Raw genomic sequence first — 22,166 nt, 5'->3', positions numbered from 1 at the left:
TTTTCCTAAAACAACCTGATGAGACTTTATTCCAACACAAGCAACATGTGCATACCTGGGTTAGATAAACAAATAAGATACAGAGACCTGTAACACACCTGGAGGGGCCAGGCTTAGGTAGAGAATAAAAATGAGAGATTAGCTTGGGGACCCCAGAATGTGGAGATTCCTGAAAGTGAGAGACTCTGGAAAGACAGCTGGATAGCACTGATGCCTAGCATCAGTGCTATCCCCAATGGGTCACTAATTACCACTTGATGATGATAATGTTAGTGGCAACTATACACCTGCATCACTGCATTGCTCCTCCCAGAAAAGGAACTGCAAATGCTGATTTGGCTTAATCAGACCTTCAACAGAGTTAATAATCCAAGAAGACCTCCAGAGAATTGTCAAGGAGGTTTATTGTCCATAAAACATTCATGACTCCAATCCAAAAACAAAGGCAAGCTCACCAAGCTTCAGAAGCCAGAATGGCTCCATCCTACAAAAAGATAGCCCAGGAGTTCTAGCCATGGCACTGCACATACATGGGTGGATAGTTTTGTTCTGGAAGCTCAAATCTTGGGGACTGTTTTGCGTCCTTCAGATCTGATTGATTAAGAGGTAACCTTTGAATTGAGAAAGTTCACACTGCTTAGGTCAGGTTCACTGGGAATATTTGCTGCACTACAAGACTTTCTCTGGAGCCCCTGTTCCCTTTCAGAGACCCTATGCTAAGATCTTCTTGGAAATCTAAGAGAAGAGTTGAGAAGAACATCATAAACCACAGCCAGCCTATAGAAAAGTGTGATAGTTGGTTCTACTACACTGAAAATGTGGGAGTTTTACATTTTACATTTATGTTTTACATACATTAGGCATACTAATGTATATAAAGCTGCTAAATGGTATGTGTCACATAATAAGAATGCACACATTCCAACCAAAGTTGCCAAACTTTGGATTGTGAGCCATCAGGTTTTTGGTAAAGTTTTACTGGAGCACAGCCACATCCACCATTTACATATTGTCTATGGCAGCTTCCATGCTACGTCAGCAGAGTTGAGTATTTGTGATGGAGACCATGTAGCATTCAAAATAAAAAATATTTGCTATCTGCCCCTTCCCAGAAAATGTTTGTCAGTCAATACTCCACTATTTTTTCATTCAGTCTTAGCTTGCCCTGGGAGCCGGATAGAAAACACGAGGTATCGGGGGAGCTCTCCTCTCCCTGATGGAGATAAACCAACTTGGAATCTCAGTATACTGCTAAGTCTCATCAAATGAACTGTTCTGTCTGAGTAACAATCCAACAGTCTTATTGTAAAAATGCATACACTTTTATTATCACAAAGGCCATACAACCAAAGATGCAAGCCCTTAAGTAACTGTCAAATCACACAAGAGGATGGGAATGACTTTCATGTTGAATTACAATTCATCATCTCAATGGTGCTTCCCAAGGTTTTCTCATTGTTTCCATTTATGAAACACTGCTTTTTAATTTTACCTCTTGAAAGGGTAAAAGAAAAAAATATGCTTTGAGTTTTTTCACTTAAAAAAGAGAAGTTCAAGTAAGTAGTGCATCTTAATAGTACTATTCTTGCTTTTAAGGGAGGGGGAAAAGGTGGGAAAGCTAGTAAATATATTTGGAGAGAAGAGGAATCCCCCTTTAAGCTAAAATATGGGTGGAACAAGTATAGTCAAACATCAGAAAAAGCAAATTATCCATATTACCAAGCTAAATTCCAAGAATCATCTGGAAAGTATGTTCTGTGACAAACTACTCTGAATGCTCTTCTATATCACTCACCAGTTGGAGTTATTAAGATTTACAACAAATTTCCTAGTGTTTACTCCTGGGTCTTTTTTTATTTTTATTTTTACTTATTTATTTATTTTTGAGACAGAGTTTCGCTCTTGTTGCCCAGGCTGGAGTGCAGTGGCGCGATCTCGGCTCACCGCAACCTCCGCCTCCCGACTTCTAGCGATTCTCCTGCCTCAGTTTCCTGAGTAGCTGGGACTACAGGCATGCACCACCACACCCAGCTAATACTCCTGGGTCGTTGCAAATCCCTTACGGAAGCTTTTAGCTTTTAGGTGGGAAGGCAAGTCTGTCTAAAAAAAGAGAAAAAAAGAAAAATGTAAGAGACTGACGGAGGTAGACTTCATGCTCAAACTCAGCTCTGCCATTTACCAGCTATGTGTCCTTGGGCAAGTAGATCAATTTCTCTGAGCTTTGGCTTCCTCATTCATAAACTGATGACAATAATAGTTTCCACCTCTTTAGGCATATTCATGTATGTAAAGCAGTGAAGTGGTACCTGTCAAATAATAAGAATGCAAGCATTCCAACCAAAATCACCAAACTTTGGTTTGTGAGCCATCAGTTCTTTTTGTATATAAAGTTTTATTGGAACACAGCCACATCCATTCATTCACGTATTGTCTATGGCAGCTTTCACTCTACATCGGCAGAGTTGAGTAGTTGTGACAGAGACCATGCAGCCTGCAAAGCCAAAAATATTTCCTATCTGCCCCTTTCAAGAAAATGTTTGCCAGTCCCTGCATTAAACAATGTTTTAAAACTATCATTATGATAACTTCCTTTTCTTATTTTATGTAGAGAGAAACTTTCACAAACTGACTTTCAGAGAAGTATAGCAACTTAATAAGAGTGATCCAACAAAGTGAAGACAGGGCTTCTCTTCTGCTCTTCCCACTGCGTATTCCTTACTACATTTATAGAACCTTGAATGAGAGCATTTTTTCAGGAAGCACATTTAGCTTAGAGGTGCCATAACACATCTGCTATTTTTCCAACTGACTGGCATTCAATTCAGATTGAACTTACTAAAATGAAACATTCTCATTTAGGGTTGTGAAAGTGATTAGAAGTTGTGCATAGTTTGGTTCTTCCCAAGAACCCTACCCCAAAATATTCTTTTTTTTTTTTTTTTTTTGAGAAGGAGTCTTGCTCTGTCGCCCAGGCTGGAGTGCAGTGGCGAAATCTTGGCTCACTGCAAGCTCCGCCTACCCGGTTCACACCATTCTCCTGCCTCAGCCTCCCAAGTAGCTGGGACTACAGGCGCCCACCACCACGCCCGGCTAATTTTTTTTTTTGTATTTTTAGTAGAGATGGGGTTTCACCCTGTTAGCCAGGATGGTCTCCATTTCCTGACCTCGTGATTCGCCCGCCTTCGCCTCCCAAAGTGCTGGGATTACAGGCACGAGCCACTGCGCCTGGACATTTTTTTTAAAAATTCAACTTCTATTTTAGATTCAGGGGGGTACATGTGCAGGTGTGTTACCTGGGTATATTGCATGATATTCTTGATTTTTAAAAAATTGTCTCAGATGACCCCAGTGTGCTATCTTTCTCTGGGCTCCGTTTTCTTTGAAGTCCGCGAGAGTAGGAAACATCCCCAGCGGGGCTGAGTCCCTGACTGGAGCCTTGATCTCTCAATGTAAGTTTAACAAAAGCCTCAGGGTCACCCAAGTTATCATCAAGTGGGTAAGTTAAAAATGGAGGCGTGCAGACAAATTGGCCGTTTAAAAATTAAACGTATCCAGAAAGACAGTTCAACTCAGAAAGCATTTCACTTCTACAGCACCTTGGCTCACTTACTGATAATCTCTGAAGAGACATTTTTACAAAGTGAATTTGATGTGTAGCTATGTTCTATTCACTTTTATCACCAGAACTCCCTTTCTATCAAAATAACAAGAATTTGAACTCAAACTTTAGAAAGGAAAAAAAAAAACAACTCAAGAGAGAAAAGGCGAGTGAAGCAGGATTTCTGTGGCTTTATTTCTTAAATTGAAAAAAGACAGCATCAGAACAAATGGTGCCTCCAGGGCTCTTGGCTGCCCTTTCTGTCCTTCCATTGTGTAACCTTTAGGAAACGACTTAGTTAAAAATAAGAAACTTTTAAAAAATAGAATTTTCTCACCCAGATATTTAATTGGTTTATTTGCAGAGATAAAATGTCCTTCTCTGATCTAAAGATGAACTTCCAAATTATAAGAAAATTCATACAGAATGAGAAAATTTACTAAATTCAAAAAATGATGTTTTCGGGATTGGAGTTGTTGAAAAATAGCATCAAGATTTGAGCAATGGGAGGAGGTTTTCACTGTTAATTACTTTATCGCTAACATTTTGTCCAATTTAAGATAAATTTATTTTCTTTCCTAGATGGCTCTGGGATTAAAGCAAGTCTCAAACTCGAGGTAGAGTTTTGTAGCCAAGTTACAAGAGCTTGACAAAGTTTATCATGGGAATGCTGACGCCACCTTACAACAACGTGACTAGCACCAGTATAATGTTATCAAAATATGTGGGAAATAATTTGTTTCAGTAATAGAGAAGAGAATATAAAATTGCCACACTGAAATAAAGTACATTTTCTAATTGTTTGCTGATTCTAACACAACAATTTTGCAAAACATGAAGTAATTTGAGGGAATGTAGAAATCCAGTTAGCACATACATGAGAGATATGGGCACGTGATATCCAACTTGTCTTGCTTCCTCTCTGAAACCAACTGGAATATTCCTGCAACATGCAACTTTTGTTTTGTAAGTATAAGTTCATCAAGAAGATTTAAAAAGAGGTAGAAAAATACTGAAGCCTGACCACAGAAAACAGGAAAAACAGCAGAAGGCCTCAATTTTCCAACCCAGGAATAGATAAAAAATACAACTGAAAATAGCTCAAGAAAGATATTACACAGGTCCTGGCTTTCCTTCATTTTGGAAGTGAGCAGGGAAAGCAGAACAAAGATGGGGAGAACGAATGCAAGAGCTGGTCTCTTACGGTCGCAAAGCTCCATCCTATTTGGATAGCCATGGTTTTACCTGCATTCATGACACATCACATCTCAGTATTGATTCAGAGAGTGGTCCCATTTTCTCATCTCTGGAAGAATCTCTGTGATCACTTCTTAACTTTTGGAAAGTAGATTAGTCCAGCTACTTCATCATCCACAGAGAAGTTAACCTCTGGGCTTCCCATATGTTCTAGCTCTTTAATGTTGAGCTCTTCCAGTTTCCGTAGCTCATCTCCACAGGGAGAGCTCTTCTTGGGAGAATGTGTCCATTCACGTTTTCTAACTATCATCATCTTGATAGCTTACAACTATATAGAACTTTCCATTTTCCACAACTCCTTCAAATATCCAACAGCACCTCTGTGCAGTAGTATTATTCTTCTCAGTTTACTGAGGCAACAGAGCCAGTATTAACAGGCTCACTATTTATATACATAATCCAACCTTACACTCACTCTGGAAAAAGGATTTATTGTAACTTCACAGTTATAAGAATTACATAAATGACTTCCCTATATAAGCAATATTTAACTGCTTTTGGACACCAAGACTTCATTTTGAACATTTTGTAGAAAATCCTTCTCAAAAAGCTTGTATGTCACAAAGGACTGTCAATATAATTTAACCTGTTCTCGAAGACACAAGGTTGTAATTAGAAACATCTGTTATTTTGTAATGATGTAAGATAGTTTTGTTTCTTTGAGTCTAGCAATCCTCCCCTCTCCTCTCATCAGGCTATCTGCTGCAATTCTGCCTCTTACAGCCCTGTTTCTCTCTCAAATCCTCTCGCACAACTAAGTATTGGGAATCATAAATAAGAGAACCACAATTATTAAGAACTGCATGTTAGACAAAGTTCAAAGGATTACATAAAAATTAATGTTAATTAGTTTGGTTCAGAAACCTAAAAGTTATTTCACTTCTCAAAGAAAGCTGTTTTAAAAAACTTATTTTCTATCCAGAGCCATTTTAAGAAAAGAAAACCTGAAATTCTCAAAGTCTGAAATTCAGATAAGCTAGGTGTGTGTGAACTTTAATTTCCACTTTTATTCACATCTACCCAATTTCTTACATCATCCTGTAAATTATCTTCAAACAGGGTTTCAAGGCAGTCTAGCAATCTATGAGTAATAACTACTTTTTATCTATTGTTATTGATATTATATTGAATCATAGAATTTTTTAACAATTGGTTCCCCAAATTACTTTGAGTGATAGTTCAAGAAGAAAAAGAAAAAATTATCATTACCAAAGTTGACAGCTGATGTAAAAACATCATTTCAAACATCATTCATTTTAAAGAGAGATGGCTCCACTGGAATAGAAATCAGGAGGTCTGGTATTAATGCTAGCTAGCTGTGTGAATTTAGCTAAGTAATTTGATCTATCCAGTCCAAATAGTCTTTTTTTAATTAACAGATATGATTGAACAAATACAGTTTTTAAGGTCCTGCTCAACTCCCAGACCTTGATATTTACAAAAAAAAAAAAAAAAAAAAATTAGAATAGCAAAAATCTGTGACAAGCGTGACATCTAGTGGCTTTTCAGTTTATATACATCCTGACCTATCAAGAATTCCAACGAAGTCACCATTGATTACTATAATCTCATGTATGCAAATATTTAGAATTTTTAACTTAGAGGAACCTAGGGGATCATATACTTCAACGTTCTCATTTTCCACTAGTGAAAACGGAGAATCAAAGTGGTAATTTTTGTCCATGCTTAAGGTCACAGAGGTAGAGGTTGCCCAAAGCCTACTGACTCCCAATCCAGCATGTTTGTCATTACATTTGTACCCTCAAAAGCCAAACAAGGAAAGAAATAATACTTTAAAAAATTGTATTCCTTTGTACAAAATTATTTTCTAATATCAAACCTGTTAGTGATAATTACACTGTTTTGTAATGTTTGTTTACTTATTTAAGTTTTTCTATAAGTTTCATGAGGTTAGAAACCCCAGGCCTCACTCATCTTTGTAGCTCCAGCACCCAGGCCTATACTGACCCTATCACTGATGCCCTAATCTATCTAGCTAGCTAGCTAGCTAGCTATCATCTATCTAATCTATCTCTATCATCTATCTAATCTATTATCTATTACCTATCTATCATCTCTATAAAGCAAGAATTAATAGTACATTGTCAATATATCCTTTTTAAAATGTAGTGGGGAGTGTGTAATTTTATAAAATGAGCACATATTGTATATGATTTGTGTGACCAAAAGGAAAACACATTTATTGGACTGGGTTTTCCCACCTTTCCTTTGAAAAACCACGTATTTACCTTCTGCATTATTTTGGTGGGGCTGACCCAGTCTCCTGCAGTCCCAGTGAGTTCATGACCAAAGCTTGGCGAGTCTCCATTTGTCTTCCAGTGGGCACAGTGACTGGCTCAGGGACTTTTCTGCTAAAGCCACTGGGAAAGATGGCTCCTCTTCCTCTGGGATCTTGAGCTACAAAGATGTAAAGATAAAATAGAAAAATTAGTGGCCCTTTTTTCCTGGCACATGGAAATAGCTTTCGTAAAACTGAAGCTAGCACGTGAAGGGAAGCAGAGATAGAGACTGGATTCATCATTAAAGCCTCTGAATCTGGCCATGCCATTTTTTGTTTGTTTAAACTTGCTTGAGCGGGTTTCTGTCTCTTGAAATCAAGTGCTGATAATATTAAAATATATCACTCAAAGGCTGAGTGCAGTGGCTCATGCCTGTAATCCCAGCACTTTGGGAGGAGAAGGTAGGTGGATACTTGAGGTCGGGAGTTCGAGACCAGCCTGACCAATATGGTGAAACTCCATCTCTACTTAGAAAAAAAAAAAAAAATTAGCCAGGCATGGTGTCACGTGCCTGTAATCCCAGCTACTTGGAAGACTGAGGAAGGAGAAGTGCTTACCTGGGAGGTGGAGGTTGCAGTGAGCTGAGATCATACCACTGCACTCCAGCCTGGGTTACAGAGCAAGACTCTTGTCTCCAAAAAAATAATAATAATTAAAATATATGACTCAAAAAAGCAATTTTTTGAGGACAAGCCTTTCAGTTCCCAACTGTTCCCATGCAAAACAAGGCAGTTTTATCAACTCAGCTTGAAAATAGGAAATCATATCCTAGATATGAGATACCAATTATCTCTTCCTCCTTCTCTTAATGCTTATATTGCAGCATCTGATTCAGCTATTGAAAATGTATTGCCAATCTTGTTTCAATCCTTTTTTTATCTTTAATTTTAGGTTTAGGGGTACATGTGCAGGTTTATTATATAGGCAAACTGTGTGTTTTGGAGGTTTAGCACACAGGTAATGTTGTCACCTGAGTAATAAGCATAGTACCTGATGGGTACTTTTCTGATCCTCTCCCTCCTCTTACCCTCTACCCTCAAGTAGGCCCCAGTGTCTGTTGTTCCTCTCCTAGTGGATCCATGTGTTCTCATTGTTTAGGCCCCATTTATAAGTGAGAACGTGAATATTCATTTTTCTGTTTCCTGCATTAGTTTGCTTAGGATAATGGCCTCCAGCTCCATCCATGTTGTCACAAAAGATGTGATCTCATTCTTTTTTGTGACTGCATAGTATTCCATGGTGTATAGGTACCACATTTTCTTTATCTAGTCTACTGTTGATGGGCATTTAGGTTAATTCTGTCTTTGCTGTTGTGGATAGTGCTGCAATGAACATACCATGCATGTGTCTTTATAGTAGAATGATTTATATTCCTTTGGGTATATACCCAATAATGGAATTCCTGGGTCAAATAGTATTTCTGTTTTAAGAGCTTTGAGAAATCACCACACTGCTTTCCACAATGGCTGAACTAATTTACATTCCCACCAGCAGTGTATAAGCATTCCGTTTTATCCACAACCTTGCCAGCATCTGTTTTTTTTTTAATTTTTTTAATATTAGCCATTCTTACTGGTATGAGATGGTGTCTCATTTTGGTTTTGATTTACATTCCTCTAATTATTAGTGATGTTGAGCATTTTTCATATGCTTATTGATTGCATGTATCTCTTCTTTGGAAAAGTGTTCATGTCCTTTCCCCACTTTTTAATGGGGTTGTTGGTTTTTTGCTTGCAAATTTGTTTAAGTTCTTTATTGATTCTGGACATGAAACCTTTGTCAGATGCATAGTTTGCAAATATTTTCTCCAATTCCATAAGTTGCCTGTTTACTCTGTTGATAGTTTATTTTGCTGTGCAGAATCCCTTTAATTTAATTAGATCCCATTTGTCAATTTTTTTTGTTGCAATTGTTTTTGGCATCTTTGTTGTGAAACGTTCGACAAGTCCTATGTCCAGAATAGTATTTCCTAAGTTATCTTCCAAGGATTTTATACTTTCAGGTTTTACATTTAAGTATTTAATCTACCTTGAGTTGATTTTTTAAATATGTGTTATAAGATAGCAGTCCAGTCTCAATCTTCTGCATATGACTAGCCAGTTATCCCAGCACCATTTTATGAATGTGGAGTCCTTTTCCCATTATTTATTTCTGTCAGCTTTGTCAAAAATCAGATGATTATAGGTGCGTGGCATTATTTCTCAGGTCTCTATTCTGTTCTATTGGTCTGTGTGTCTGTTTTTGTATCAGTACCATGCCGTTTTGGTTACTGTAGCCCTGTAGTATAGTTTGTGCCTTGTAATTGGGGCATTAAACCTGTTTACATTGAAGGTTAATATTAGTATGTGTGGATTTGATCCTGTTATCATGTTGTTAGCTGGTCATTATGCATACTATAAACATTGCTATATAGTATCACTGGTCTGTGTATCTAAGTGTGTTTTTGTAGTGGCTGGTAATGGTCTTTTCTTTCCATAATTAGTGCCCCTTTCAGGACCTCTTGTAGCACAGGTTTGATAGTAATGAATTCCCTTAGCATTTGCTTATCTAAAAAGGATCTTATTTATCCTTCACTTAGTTTGGTGGGATATGAAATTATTGGCTAGAAATTTTTTTCTTTAAGAATGTTGAATATAGGCCCCCAATCTTTTCTGGCTTGTAGAGTTTCTGCTGAAAGGTCAACTGTTAGCCTGGTGGTTCCCTTTGTAGGTGACCTGCCCTTATTTCTTGCTGCCTTTAACATTTTTCCTTTCATTTTGACCTTGAAAAAACTGATAATTATGTGTCTTGGAATGATCTTCTTGGGTAATAGCTCACGAGGGTTCTTTGTATTTCCCAGATTTGCATGTTGGCCTCTCTAGCAAGGTTGGAGAAGATTTAATGGACAATATCCTAGAATATATTTTCCAAATTGCTTGGTTTCTCTCCTTCTTCCTCAGGCACACCAATGAGTCATATATTGGGTCTCTTTCCACAATCCCATATTTCTTGGAGGTTTTATTCATTCTCCTTTATTGTTTTTTCTTATTTTTGTCTGACAGTTATTTCAGAGGATCAGTGTCAAGCTCTGAGATTTTTTTCCTCAGCTTGGCCTATTCGGTTGTTAATACTTGCCATTGCATTATGCAATTCTTGTAGTGTGTTTTTCAGCTCTATCAGATCAGTTTTGTTCCTTTGTATAATGGCTATTTTGTCTATCAGTTCCTGTATTTTTTTATTGTGATTCTTAGCTTCTGTGGACTGGGTTTCAATGTTCTCCTGAATCTCAATGACCTTTATTCCTGTGTATATTCTGAATTCTATTTCTATCATTTCAGCCATTTCAGCCTGGTTAAGAATGCTTGCTGGGGAACTAGTGTGATCACTTGGAAGAAAGAAGGCACTCTGGCCTTTTGAGTTGCCAGAGTTCTTGTGCTGGCTCTTTCTTATTGTGTGGGCTGATGTTCCTTCAGTCTTTGAAGTTGCTGTCCTTTGTTTTTGTTGTTGTTGTTGTTTTTGTTGTCCTTTGATGCCCTTGGAAATTTGATTATGTATGATATAAGGTGAGTTCAGTTGACTGGATTCAATTCTTGTTCACTACTGGGTCTTGGAGAAGCCTCCTCTGATTACTGTTTCCATGCCCATGTTTCTTTTGTTGAGTGTTCTGGTCCACTGGGCTCCCTTTGGTAGGGGCTGCAGTTAGTAGACAAGCTGTATCCTTGCCAAGTCAGCCCTAATCTGCTGTCTGGGTACTTCCTGGAAAACATGGGTTGTGCCTGTCTGCAGAATTCAGGCAGAAGTAGGACCTCTGGGTTGTAAACTCTAGTGGGTGTGGCCTGTCTGGCTATGGGAGGGGAGGATGGATGGAGTTGCCTGCCCTGCTGTAGGGGTTTTCAGGGCAACAGGAGGCTGAACTCTTTGGTAAATTCAGGCAGAAGTAGAACCACTGGGCCAGAAGCTCTAGCAGATGTGGCTCCCCTGGCTACCAGTGGTGGGAGTGGGTGAGGATAACTGCCTTGTTGTCCAGATGCTTCCTGGAACAACAGGGGGCTGCACCCACTAGCTGAATTTCCACAGAAGCAGGATCGCTGGGCCCAAAGCTCTACAGGTGTTGCCCACCTAGCTATCAGTATCAGAAATGTATGGGATCATGCACCCTACTGTCTGGGTGTTTCCCAGGACAATAGGAGACTGCACTCTCTGGCTGAGTTCACACAGAAGTGGGACCACTGGGCTAGAAGCTCTAGCAAGCATTGGCCACCTGGCTAGCACTGGGGTGGTGTGGGTGGGTGGAGTGGCTGGCAGAGTTTAGGGGAAAGAGAGACTGCTGGACTGGAAGCTCCGAGCCACGTTCAGCAAGAGGGGGTGGAGCAATCTTACTGTTCCCAGGCACCACAACTGTGGCCTCTATTGGGGCTGATGTGCTGGTGCTAGTCTGCTTCACAGCCCAAGGCTTGTAGAGGTCCCCTTGAATCCAAGAGTTGCTCCCACATCTGTGTGGCTCTCTGCCTCAGTCTAGAAGCATAGTGCAGGGGGAGGGGTCATGGGAAGGCTGAGGGGATTGTCCTATTCCCAGTCTTTAAAGCATGAATCCACTTGGGGGCTCTCTCTCACTCTTTGCCATGTTGGAGAGGTTCTCCTGACTCTACGCTGAGCCCACACAGGCTGGTGCCCACCTTTGCTCCTCTCTGCTCCCCGTGTTCTCCTGCTGCCTTGATGGATCCCAACATGGCTTCTCAGATGATTGACCTGCAGGGTCAGTGTTCACTAGCCCTTTTGTTTCCTTTTTGTGAGAATGGCGCATATGAGCTCCTTCTAGTCCTCTATCTTGGCTTCATCCCCTGTATTGCTTATCTTTATGTTGAGATATTTTATTTCTTCAAGCAGACTGTAAACTCTCTAAAGGCACAAATCACAGAACAGCCTAAAACAAAGTAGGCATTAGTAGATATATTCTTGAGGAACATAAGGTCTAAGTTGTATATACTATCCAGACTATGCATTACATTCTGAGAAAATAGTTTATGAGAGTTATTTCCTAAGGAAAAAAAAAAAACTCCTAACTAAATAAAATTTGCAGTAAGAGAGAGAATCTTTGCTTTTGTTGCAATTTCTTTTGATGTTTTTGTCATGAAATCTTTGCCTGTGCCTATGTCCTGAATGGTATTGCCTAGATTTTCTTCTAGGGTTTTTATAGTTTTGGGTTTTACATTTAAGTCTTTAATCCATCTTGAGTTAATTTTTGTATAGGAGTAAGGAAGGGGTCCAGTTTCTGTTTTCTACATATGGCTAGCCAGTTTTTCCAGCACCATTTATTAAACAGAGAATTCTTTCCTCATTGCTTGTTTTTTCAGGTTTGTTGAAGATCAGATGGTTGTAGATGTGTGGTCTTATTTCTGAGCTCTCTATTCTGTTCTGTTGGTCTATGTGTCTGTTTTTGTACCAGGGCCATGCTGTTTTGATTATTGTAGCCTTTTAGTATAGTTTGAAGTCAGGTAGCATGATGCCTCTTGCTTTGTTCTTTTTGCTTAAGATTAAGGAACTTAAACAAATTTACAAAAAAAAAAAAAAAAAGAAGAAGAAGAAGAAAAGAAAACCATTAAAAGGCCAGGCATGGTGGCTCATGCCTGTAATCCCAGCACCTTGGGAGGCCGAGGCAGGTGGATCACAAGGTCAGGAGATCAAGACCATCCTGGCTAACATAGTGAAACCCCGTCTCTATTAAAAATACAAAAAATTAGCAGGGCGTGGTGGTGGGTGCCTGTAGTCCCAGCTACTCGGGAGGCTGAGGCAGGAGAATGGCATGAACCCAGGAGGCAGAGCTTGCAGTGAGCGGAGATCGTGCCACTACACTCCAGCCTGGGTGACAGAGTGAGTCTCTGTCTCAAAAACAAAACAAAAAAACCCAACAACCCATTAAAATTGGGCAAAGGACATGAACAGATACTTCTCATTTATGTGGCCAACAAACATGACATTTATGTGGCCAACAAACATGAAAAAAAAAAATCCCGACATCCCTGACCATTGGAGAAATGTAAATCAAAACCACAATGAGATATCATCTCACACCAGTCAGAATGGCAATTATTAAAAAGTCAAGAAACAACAGATGCTGACAAGGCTGTAGAGAAATAGGAATGCTTTTATACTGTTGGTGGGTGGGAATGTAATTTAGTTCAACCATCGTGGAAGACAGTGTGACGATTCCTCAAAGACTTAGAACCGGAAATACCATTTGACCCAGCAATCCCATTACCAGGTATATACCAAAAGGAATATAAATAATTCCATTATAAAGATAGATGCATGCATATGTTCATTGCAGCACTATTCACAATAGCAGAGACATTGAATCAACCCAAATGCCCATCAATGATAGACTGGATAAAGAAAATGTGGTGCATATACACCATGGAGTACTATGCAGCCATAAAAAGGAATGAAATCACATCCTCTGCAGGGACATGGATGAAGCTGGAAGCCATTATTCTCAGCAAACTAATGCAAGGACAGAAAACCAAACACCACATGTTCTCGCTTATAAGTGTGAGTCAAACAATGAGAACACATGGACACAGGGAGGGGAACAACACACACTGGGGTCTGTCGGGGCAGGGGGTATGGAGGGAGAGCATCAAGATAAATAGCTAATGCATGTGGGGCTTAATACCTAAGTGATGGGTTGATAGGTTCAGCAAACCACCATGGCACGTGTTTACCTATGTAACAAACCTGCACTCCTGCACATGTATACCAGAACTTAAAATAAAATTACATTTTAAAAAAAGATAGAGAGAGAATCATGTAATTTGCAGAATTACCCCCAAGTGGTGGTGTCATGTGGCAGTAGTTACTAATTTTCCACCAAAATATTTTCTTCCCCTCAATAACAGAAATTAAGTGAGGTACATGACTCTTTAGCTAGAGACCAGATTCCTCAGCCTCCCTAGAAGCTATGCAACTCAGTTTGGACCAGTGAGATATGAGTAGAAGTAACTATGTGCCACTTCTGGGTCTGGGCCTTAAAACCCTTGGAATAAGCAATTCCACTCTTTTTTTTTTTTTTTTTGCAAATTGAAATGCAGAAATGCCAGCAACCCAAGTACAACCATGCAGATGAGAACCCTCTAGAGAAAGGGTTAACAAGCTATCACCCATAGAGCAGCCACTTGGTTTTGTAAATAAAGTTTTATTGGAACACAGCTATGTCCATTTGTTTACAAAGTATATATAGCTGCCTTTGCACCACAATGACAGAGAACTTAAGTAATTGCAACAAAGACCATGTTGGGCTGCAAGCCTTAAATATTTGCTATCTAGTGTTTTCAGAAAAAGTTTGCCAACCACTGCACTAGAGCAAAAAGATAAAAGGAACTTGGGGCCCTACATAGCTGTAACAGAAAAATAAGTAATCATCTAGTTTACTGTCATTGTATTTTGGAGCCTCTCTTCTACCTCTGTTTAGCATTTACTGTAACTATCGTATCTTATGAATTGGATTTCTGTTTTCTTCTATCTGATTGCTAGAAATAGGGGCTTATGATGGCTAGGGGAAAGCATGAATGTGGCACCATGGTCTTGTTGGCTCCCAAGTAGGTTGTACCAGCAGAGGACTCCAATTTTATTAAGCTTCCAAGCTGCTTCTCACTGAAAAATTCAGCTGGCTATGTATATCCTTGAACTAGCATAGTGTCTCAGATTGAAATATTGGTATCAACATTCCCAAACTCAGTTCTTGAGAGATAATTTAAAATAGTCCAACAGGTCAATGGGAAGATATGATGATTAATTTACATGTCAACTTGACTGGACCAGGGATGCCCAGACATTTGGTTAAGCATTATTCTGCTTGTATCTGTGAGATTTTCTGGATGAGATGAACATTTGAATGGGTGGACTGAGTAAAGAGTGCCTTCCTTAATGCAGGTGGGCCTCATCCAACAATTAAAGACCTGGGTAGAACAAAAAGGCTGAGTAATAGGGAACTCCTTCAAACTTGACTGAAAAATGGGCTCTTCTTGGATCTTGAGCCTGCTGGCTTTTGGACTGGAACTTTTACCATGGGCTCTCCTGGGTCTCCAGCTTTCCAATTGCAGAACTTGGGACTTCTTAGCCTCTATAATCATGTGAGCCAATTCCTTCTAAGAAATCTCTGTCTGTCTCTTTCTCTGTCTCTGTGTCTGTCTCTCTCTCTCTCTCCTCCCCTCTTTCTCTCTCTTCAGATAGGTAGGTAGGTAGGTAGATAAATAGATGGCAGATAGATAGATAGTAGATAGATGATTTTGTTTCTCTGAAGAACTTTGGCTAATATTCAGAATATTTTTTATGTATACACAAATTACTCATATATTGCTATAAGAAACAGGACTTGAAAAAATGTTTTTATTCATAATCACATCACCATAATTGAATCATTGGGTGGGAAGTACTCAGAAACAACATGGATATGTGCAGATTTGTTTGGAGGAAAAACTATCAGACTATACAACTCAGAGAACCAAGTGATTCTTTACCAGCAAGCACTCAAGTTCCGTATTTTTAGAAAGACCTTCCAGTTACTGCCCTTATATGCATTTTTTTTATTTGATGAGGCCCAAAAGATTGTACAGAAGAATTTTCATTTTTTTAGACCAGTATTCCTAACTGTAAGTAATTTTGCCCCCATAGGACATTTGGCAATGTCTGAAAGCAGTTTTGGTCATGACAACTGGGAGAAGAGTGCTATTGATATTCAGTGGGTAGAGGTCAAGGATCCTGCTAAGCACCTATAGTACACAGAACAGTGGCTTCCCTCAACAAATAATTATTTAGCCCCAAAATGTCAATAGTGCTGAGTTTGTGAAAAATCCTGCTTCAGACTTTTGATATCCGGGTAAGGCCACATATCAAAGTCCAGCAGCCATTTATTTAGTAAAAATGAACTCACAGCCTTTCCTGGAAACTGTTTTTAATAGAGGTAGGAAGGATGAAGAAAAGTGTGAGGTGCTCAAATACCTTCAGGGAATGGCACAGATACTCTGCAAAGAAATGAGAAGGGAGGGACACTAAAGGCAAATGCACAATTCTACACATTTACAACTTTACATTTACATCTACACATTTACAACATTACAATACTTTGGAGGAAAGCATGCCCTTTGGAGATGAGGTTCAGAACCTCCTAAAAGCTATCCAGAATGTATTCCTCATATGCTAGGCCTCTCAAAGCTATTTTAAATCTGTCTTAGTCCATTTTGTATTGCTATAACAGAATACCACAGCTAGGAGATTTACAAAGAGAATGAACTTATTTCTTAAATTCTGGAGGCTGGCAAATCCAAGGTCAGGGGCCTATACCCAGTGAAAGCTTTCTTGCTGCATCATCCTATGGTGGAAAGCAGAAGGGCAAGAGAGCTCAAGAGAGCAAAGGAGCAAGAGGGGGCCAAACTCACTTTTATAGCATGCCCACTCTCACAATAACTAACCCACTCCCAAGATAATGACATCACTCCAATCATGATGGCAGAGCTGTCATGACATAATCACCTCTTACTAGGCTCCACACCCCAACAGTTGTATTGGGGATTCAGTTTTCAACACATGAACTTTAGGGGACACAGTTAAATCATAGCAAAAGCTCTCAGCAAAGAAGAGATATGACAAAAATGAAAACAAATTGAGGAATATTATCCAGAATGGTTCCAAATAAATCTAGAGTAAACCAGAGAGGGTAACCGGCTAGAGCATTCATTTCCCCAAACATAATTAACTTTTATAGCCCTTTAGAATTTGCGAAGTACTTTGTATACTTGTACTTTCATTTTATCCTCCCAGCAAGTTCTGGAATCAGGTTTATTACTTCTATCACCATTTTATAGCTGAGGAACATGATTATATCACACAGGGCTCCAACAGAGAACAGAGGGCACACTCGGGTTACAGTAATTTAAAGAGGGTTTATTTAAAAGAGATGAGAAGTATAGGGAGTCAGGATCCTACAAATAGTAATTGTGGGAAATCTGTAACCACATGTAGGCCAGGCAGGGTGAGGGTAGCCAGCATTTGCTGGAACCTAGAAGGGAAGTGTTCTGTAGTTATTGCTATGAGATCAGCAGTGACCTTTGGTTGTGAAACATCAGCAGCACAAGGCAACCTCCTCCCGGGAAGGGCCAGGGGTATACATGTCCTGATTTTGTTTTCTTCCCTCCCAACTCCTGCTGAGGGTCTCACTGGCTGGAAGCAACTGGAGGCCAATGGCCCAGCAGTCCATTGGTACAGGCCACACCTTTTCCCCTTCAACATCCTCTATAGCTTTTCATCCACATGAAAAGTGTGTGCCTCCAACACAAGGGACACATGAAGTCCCTTCAGAATGTGTATCATTATGGAGTGATCTTGATTCAATCATATTCCCTCACGAGAACTAAAAAGTTAGCCACTCCTAGTATTCTTTATATATGATACATATATAAGGAAAAGTTGGGGGAGTGGGAAAAAAAGTAACAAAAAACATAACTTCTACAGGCCATACTTCTTTCTGGTCATGAGGGCTAATTTAGCAATCATAGCACTAGCACCAGCTCCATGGATGCACAACCTGGGCAGTCACACAGGACTCAATACTTAGAAGCGTGCTCTACACTTAGTTGCTGCTCCACTGTGCCTATTAAATAGATTGAAATTAACAAGGAGCCCTACATTTTTATTTTGCATTGGGTTCTGCAAATTATGTAGCTAATATTGTATAACTCTGTTCTTCTAGCACCTATTCAAGTTACCCTTAGCCTTTGTCAGGACCTCGCTAGACTGGGTTCTTTACCTTCCTTCCTTGTCTTTGTTGGGTTCCCAGAGTTTTCCAACAGCAGAACATTAGACAAGGAAGTACTAAAAAATGTCTCAGCGAATCTCCTGGGTTCTTGACAAAACTCTCCTTTATGTAGAAGAAACCCATTTGTCCCCTTGTAATCAGGATCAATCACTCTGGCCAGAAAAACAACCCCAATTCTGCCTGTGAGTGTAGCTGTACATGAAGCCCCACATAGGGTGTACTCTTAGGCCAGTTGATCAGAACCATGACTATGCCCCTGATAGAAGCATTCTTCCCTCAGGGATTAGTTTCTTCAAAATCATCCAGCCCAAGGTTGTAGGAACCAGAAGCAAAAATTATTCAAATGAGTAATTAAGGATTGATAATGAAGAAGACTCTTTTGCCCCAAACCCATAGAGAGATGGTTATGTACAAACTTCTATTATTTGTAACATTATTTGTAGCATATCACATAATTTTGCTTCACTTCTCAAGGCAGAGCTATTGACAGCCACTTTCCTAAAAAGTATGTAGGAGGCCAGTGTGGTGGTTCACACCTATAATCCCAGCATGAGAGGCCAAGGTGAGAGGATCATTTGAGGCCAGGAGTTTGAGACTAGCTGGGCAACAAAGCAAGACCTTGTCTCTAAAAAAAAAATAAAAATAAAAATAATAAAATAATGTAAAAAATTTTTAAAGCATGTAGGGTAGTTGGTGATACGGTTTGGCTGTGTCCCCACCCAAAATCTCATCTTGAATTGTAATCACCATAATCCCCATGTGTCAAGGGTGGGACCAGGTGTAGGTAATTGCATCACGGGGCAGTTTCCCCCATGCTGTTCTCCTGATAACGAGTGAGTCTCATGAGATCCGATGGTTTTATAAGTGTCTGACATTTCCCCGGCTGGCACTCATTTTCTCTCCTGCTGCTCTGTGAACAGGTACCTTCTGCCATGATTGGAAATTTCCTGATGCTTCCCCAGCCATGCAGAACTGTGAGTCAATTCAACTTCTTTCCTTTATAAACTACCCAGTCTCAGGTATTTCTTCATAGCAGAGAACGGGTTAATACAGTGGGCATAAATTATAACACTGGGAGTAAATCAGAAGTTTTTTTTGTTGGCAAATACACAAAAGTTGTATAACAGTGTTTTGTGCTTTAGGTCTGAGATGTGTTGGACGCTCCCGTGATCTTTGCTTAGCTCTAAACACATAGTGAAAGAACACCTTCCTAACACCAGAGGGCACTGTGCCACAGGGATACCTCTGCGAGGTTCCCACACTAGCAACTCATTACATTCTTCCCCTATGTTCCTGCACCACAGTCAACCTGTTAGAAATGCCTTCTGCACCTGTTGTTTCCTGACTTTTTAATGATCACCATTCTAACTGGTGTGAGATGGTCTCTCATTGTGGTTTTGATTTGCATTTCTCTGATGGCCAGTGATGAGCATTTTTTCATGTGTCTGTTGGCTGCAAAAATGTCTTTTAAGAAGTGTCTGTTCATATCCTTCGCCCATTTGTTGATGGGGTTGTTTTCTTCTTGTAAATTTGTTTGAGTTCTTTGTAGATTCTGGATATTAGCCCTTTGCCAGATGAGTAGATTGCAAAAATTTTCTCCCATTCTGTAGGTTGCCTGTTCACTCTGATGGTAGTTTCTTTTGCTGTGCAGAAGCTCTTTAGTTTAATTAGATCCCATTTGTCAATTTTGGCTTTTGTTGCCATTGCTTTTGGTGTTTTTAGACATGAAGTCCTTGCCCATGCCTATGTCCTAAATGGTATTGCCTAGGTTTTCTTCTAGGGTTTTTATGGTTTTAGGTCTAATATTTAAGTCTTTAATCCATCTTGAATTAATTGTTGTATAAGGTGTAAGGAAGGGATCCAGTTTCAGCTTTCTACATATGGCTAGCCAGTTTTCCCAGCACCATTTGTTAAATAGGAAATCCTTTCCCCATTTCTTGTTTTTGTCAGGTTTGTCAAAGATCAGGTGCTGGAGAGGACGTGGAGAAACAGGAACACTTTTATACTGTTGGTGGGACTGTAAACTAGTTCAACCATTGTGGAAGACAGTGTGGCGATTCCTCAGGGATCTAGAACTAGAAATACCATTTGACCCAGCCATCCCATTACTGGGTATATACCCAAAGGATTATAAATCATGCTGCTATAAAGACACATGCACACGTATGTTTATTGCAGCACTATTCACAATAGCAAAGACTTGGAACCAACCCAAATGTCCAACAATGATAGACTGGATTAAGAAAATATGGCACATATACACCGTGGAATACTATGCAGCCATAAAAAATGATGAGTTCATGTCCTTTGTAGGGACATGGATGAAGCTGGAAACCATCATTCTCAGCAAACTATCATAAGGACAAAAAACCAAACACCGCATGTTCTCACTCATAGGTGGGAATTGAACAATGCGAACACTTGGACACTGGAAGGGGAACATCACACACCGGGGCCTGTTGTGGGGTTGGGGGACGGGGGAGGGATAGCATTAGGAGATATACCTAATGTAAATGACGAGTTAATGGGTGCAGCACACCAACATGGCACATGTATACATATGTAACAAACCTGCACGTTGTGCACATGTACCCTAGAACTTAAAGTATAATAAAAATATATTAAAAAAAAGAAACGCCTTCTGCTTTTTCTTTTTGCCATCCTTAAATGAGGACTGTTTTTAAAGTTGAAAGAGAACAAAGAGTTAAGAGAAGCTGCTAGAAACAATGTTATATAGCAGTTAAATATAATTGTTAGCCTATCATTTTCTGCATCCAGCAAATTCAGGAATCTTGATCTCTCTGGTTTTCATTATACTTAGTTAAAATTAAGATACAATTCAGGCAAATGTGTCTAATGAGCATAATTAAATTGTTTTACATTAAAAGGTAAGATTAGATCCTATTGATTCTCATTCTAATTTAAATGTGGGGAGTTAGTTTGGTCTAATTAAAATTGTACATAACTCCTGGAATATCAAGCACTACTAATAATCTACTCTCATCATAAACTTTCTTCTAGATCTAGTTAGTAAAGGGGTTTTGACTTCTTTTATAATACAAATAAAGAGATAATTTTCCAAACCTTGCTTGAAAAATTAAGCAAGTTTTGTCTCAACACTCAACATTTATTGAACATCTGCTGTGTGATAGGTTTACATCTTCCAGATGCTGGCAAAAATACACAAAGTGTGCTTTCGTGAAGTTTTCAATCAAGGAGATAAAATATATTTTAAAAAAACTATAAACTTGAAAGGTAGGAGAAGAGCTTAAGCTCAGGAGTTTGAGACAAGTCTGGGTAACTTAGTGAGACCTCATGTCTACTAAAAATTAAAAAATATATATATTAGCCGAGCGTGGTGGTGTGCACCTGTAGTCCCAGCTGTTCAGGAGACTGTGGCGAGGGGATCACTTGAGCCTGGGAGATCAAGGCTGCAGTGAGCTGTGATCACACCACAGCACTCCAGCCTGGGCAACAGAGCAAGACTCTGTCTCAAAAATAAATAAATGGATAGATAGATGGAATAAAAAATAAGAAAAAATTAACTGGGTGTGGTGGTGTGTGCCTTCAGTCCTACCTACTTGGGAGGCTGAGGCAGAAGGACTGCTTGAGTACAGGAGTTTGAGTCTGTAGTGAGCTATGATTGTGCCACTGCACTCCAGCCTGGGTAATGGAGCAAGACCTCATCTCAAAGAAAAAAGAAAAGAAAAGGACTATTATTGAAATCAAGGTGTCAGCTAAAGAGCAGTTATATATATATATATATACACACACACACATATGTATATGTGTATACATATATATGTAATCTGCAAATTAGGTAGCTAATATTGTATAACTCTGTTCTCCTAGCACCTTTTCAAGTTACCCTTAGCCTTTGTCAGGACCTCGCTAGACTAGATTCTTTACCTAGAAGGATAGCCCAAACCTTCCTTCCTTCCTTGTCTTTGTTGGGTTCCCAGAGTTTTCCAACAGCGAAACATTAGACAAAGAAGTACTAAAAAAGGTCTCAGTGAATCTCCTGGGTTCTTGACAAAATTCTCCTTTATGTAGAAGAAACCCGCTTGTCCCCTTGTAATCAGGATCAATCACTCTGGACAGAAAAACAACCCCCAATTCTGCCTGTGAGTGTAGCAGTACGTGAAGCCCCACATAGGGTGTACTCTTAGGCCAACTGATCAGAACCATTACTGTGCATATATATATATATAATATATGTATA

The sequence above is a fragment of the Pan paniscus genome, chromosome 4 (genome assembly GCF_029289425.2).
Source record: "Pan paniscus chromosome 4, NHGRI_mPanPan1-v2.0_pri, whole genome shotgun sequence".
Classification (NCBI taxonomy): Eukaryota; Metazoa; Chordata; class Mammalia; order Primates; family Hominidae; genus Pan; species Pan paniscus.
This window is presented reverse-complemented; position numbering follows the sequence as displayed.